General features: G+C 31.6%; 1 non-coding gene across 1 annotated transcript; it reads right to left on the bottom strand.

Annotated features, from left to right (window-relative positions):
• Positions 1-2549: 2549 nt before the first annotated feature.
• LOC116280759 (small nucleolar RNA SNORA62/SNORA6 family) lies at positions 2550-2692 on the bottom strand. The gene has a single exon (XR_004190238.2). It is a non-coding gene; the product is annotated as a small nucleolar RNA SNORA62/SNORA6 family (small nucleolar RNA).
• Between the last annotated feature and the right edge of the window lie 1072 nt (positions 2693-3764).

Genomic DNA, 3764 nt, shown 5'->3' with positions numbered 1-3764 from the left:
TTAAAGGCACAGGTTTTGGAGTCAGATAAACCTGAAATAAATCTTGAGTTTGTCGTTTACTAGCTGTATGATCTTGGACAAATTATTTAATGTCTTGAAATCTTAATTTCTTTACTTATAAAATACAATTAGTAATATCCACCTCTTAAGAATAATGTGAGGGTTCAACAAGATAATTATGTAAGGTATTTGGCTCAGTACCTGACTCATGGCAAGTGCTCAAACATCATCATCAGTGTCATTATCATTTTCAATTTATCAATTATCAGATTAATCAACTTGTCAAATTATCTATTTATTTTTATACTTGATTTAATAGTTCATTGAAGGGTATGAATTCATTCTTGATTGGAATTTTGGCCACCTCCCATATAATTTTTATTAATACTCTTAGTCATATTTCTTAGGTATATTATTTCAAATCTAAGCCTATAATTAAGGACTTGGTTTTCTTTGTAACAGTATAGGAGAGTGTTTTTAAAAGTTCAAAGTTATTGGTTTTTCCCATTTATTATTTTGTTTGTTTAAATATGTATAAAATTTAATTCACTTAGTTTTCGGTGGGCTTCTTTTAAGCAGCATAGAGTTGAATTTTATTTCTGAAACCAGTTTGAAATTATTGGCCCTTTTAAATGAGCTGGTTTAACCCATTTACAATTTTTCTCATAACTTATATGTTTTGTCCTCTTTCTGACATTTTGCCATTTCTTTATCTTTTGTTTATTTGCTCTATGTAGTATGTTTTATTTACTTACTTTAAAATTTTACTTTTATTTCTCTATTAAGGTAATCTTGGAGATAATCTTATTATTTTAAAATTTATCATTTTAAATATATAAAATTTAAATGTTATACATTTTTATTGTATTAAAACACTTTACATTGGTTACCTTTAAATTGTTTAACGAAATATTCCCTATAGTCCCCAAATTTTTAAAATCAAGGATCAAACCACAGTAACTTCAAAATACCCTTATATATGATCAGAAGCTTAGTATAATTTTATTCTTTCCTCTATCACTTCTGCATCTTTGTTAATATAAACTTAAGATTTAAGACACATATTATTGCTATTTTTATATAACTTTTTTCATTTATGGATTTTTTTGACATTTGCTTTCTGTTCTTAACAAATTTTGCAACGATTATTTAATGTAATTAAAATGTGTAACTTCTTTCACTGCTCATGGCTAATCCTTCAAAAGCACAATAGTTTCAGTCTTATGCTGTTTATTTCAAATCATCTCTCAGTCAAAAGGAGTGTGTCTTTTTTCAAAAAGGTTTTGGGAAATTATTTTCTAAACACTTTTCATATCTGAAATTGACTTTCTGGGTTTTTTTGTTTTTGTTTTTGTTTCTTTTTGCATTGGAAAGATGACTTATCAGGACATTACATTCTGGATAGAAACGTTTTCTTCAAAAATTCTGTAGATGTCCTTTTTGTCTATATGGAATTTACTATGGCAAATGAGAAACCTGAGGCTTGTTTATTCTTTTAAGAATAAACTTCTCCTCTGCTTGCTCCCTTGCTTATAGGCTACTTTCATTCATCTGTGACCTTCAGAAGTTCTCAGAGTTGCTTCTAAATTATGTCTTACTATATTCCTTTTGCCTGGAATGTAGTGGTTTCTTGATCTGCATATTCTAACATTTTTTAAGGTTAAAAATGTTTAATTTTTCTGTAAGTTTTTCTTGAAAAACATGTACAATTTTTTGATTTTCTATGCATTTTTATCTTCTTTTTCATTATTTTCATCTTTGTTATTTTCTTCTATATACCATAAGATTTCCTCAGGTTGGGCTCCTACTTTAGGAACTTGGTTATCTGATTTATGTTCCACAGGACTTCAAGGGCAGATTTTAATTCTATCATTGCAGTTTGGTTTTACATCAATCCTTTTTATTTTTTTTTTGCAAGTTAAAAATATGCATTGTATTTTCAAATCTGCCATCTCTTAGGCCCATTAAAATTTGTTGTCATTGTGGTGGTGGTAGTAGTTAAAAAAAGCCATAACATTAATGATTTTTAAGTGTGTAGTACAGTATTATTAACTATATGCATATTGTTGTCACACAGATTTCTAGAACTTTCCATCTTGTATGACTGAAACTCTACACCCACTGACAACTCCCTGCTTCTCCTTCTCCCAGCCCCCTGGTAACCATCATTCTCCTCTTTGCTTCTATGAGTTTGATTACTTTAGGTACCTCATATGAGTAGAATCATTTAGTATTTGTCTTTTGTGATTGGCTTATTTCATTTATTAATATCCTCAAGTTTCATCTATGTAGCATATGACAGGATTTCCTTCAGTTTTAAGGTTGCATAGTATTCCTTTATACATATATACCATGCTTTGTGTATCCAGTCATCTGTTGATGAACATTTGGGTTGCTTCCACCTCTTGGTTACTGTGAATAGTGCTGCTATGAACATGGGTATACAAATATTTCTTCAAGATCCTGGTTTCAATTCTTTTGTATATATACATAGACCTAAGAGAGAGATTTGTGGGTCATATGGTAGTTCTATTTTTAATTTTTTTTTGGCTTGTAGCAAGTATTACTGTCAAACTCTACTCATCCCTTGTGATGTTAATGAAAAACCTGCCCCTCATGTAGCACACTACCTACACTTGTGAGTTCATCAGCCAACCAGTGGCCTCAACTTCAAACTCTAACAATGTGCAGTATTTTTAATTTTCTGAGGAATCTCTGTACTGTTTTCCATAGTAGCTGCATCATTTTATACTCCCACCAACAGTTCACAAGTATTCCAGTTCCTCTAGATCCTTGCTAGCATTTATTATTTTCTGCTTTTTGATTGAGGCCATCCTAATGGGTATGAGGTGACATTGCATTGTGGTTTTGATTTGCATTTCCCTGATGATTAGTGGTGTTGAACATCTTTTCATATGCTTCTTGGCCATTTGTATATTTTCTTTGGAGAAATGTCTATTCAAATACTTTGCCCATTTTAAATTTTTATTCTTTTGTTGTTATTGAGTTGTAGGAGTTCTTTTAAAAAATTAATTAATTATTTATTTTAATTAAAGTATAGTTGATTTGCAATAACATCAATCCTTTTTTATCTCACACATTTCTCTTTCCATCTTACCTTGCTGTCTCTTTCTTGTGACCTGTTCTCTTGTCATGGGTATCTACTCCTTTTCCATAGAGGCCATTACTTCTTGAATTCCACTGATGATGGAAGAACTTTCTCTGAAAATGTCTTCCAGGTCCTGTGATAAATCATTTTCAATGTCCGTGCTCCCTCTGAGTCTTTAGGATGATATTCTTTATCTCTATTTCTGTATCATTTATCAAAATGCATTTGTTAGTTATTCTTGTCATTTTTCCTAATACAGGAGATCTAGCCCAATGTGGTATTTCCAGCAGATTGTACTTCCTGTTCACGTGAATATGGGTTCATTTCCCTTTACAGAGCTACATCCAGAAGGCAAGTTGATGTCCAAAGTTAACTAGCTCACTTTCTGGTTTTTGACTTGCTTTCATTCCGTGTCAACCCAGTATTAGCTTTTTCCTGCCTCATTGCCTTTGCCTTTCTTTCCTACACAAAATTTGTAATATTCAGTATATATGGTAGCCAGAGATTTTTTTTGTTCTCTCTTCTCTTATATTGTGCTTTCTTCATGGGGACACCTTCCTGGTTCCCCCAAACTTGCTTCCTTATTCCCTCTTGCAGATCAGTTCTTTTCTGAGTAGCTGCCCTGACTGTTTTTATGGAAAAGGCTGTGGCTGAG

This window comes from Vicugna pacos, chromosome 5, assembly GCF_048564905.1.
Source record: "Vicugna pacos chromosome 5, VicPac4, whole genome shotgun sequence".
NCBI classification, from domain to species: domain Eukaryota; kingdom Metazoa; phylum Chordata; class Mammalia; order Artiodactyla; family Camelidae; genus Vicugna; species Vicugna pacos.
Note: the sequence above shows the minus strand (reverse complement) of the source record. Positions and strands in the feature narration are given on the sequence as shown.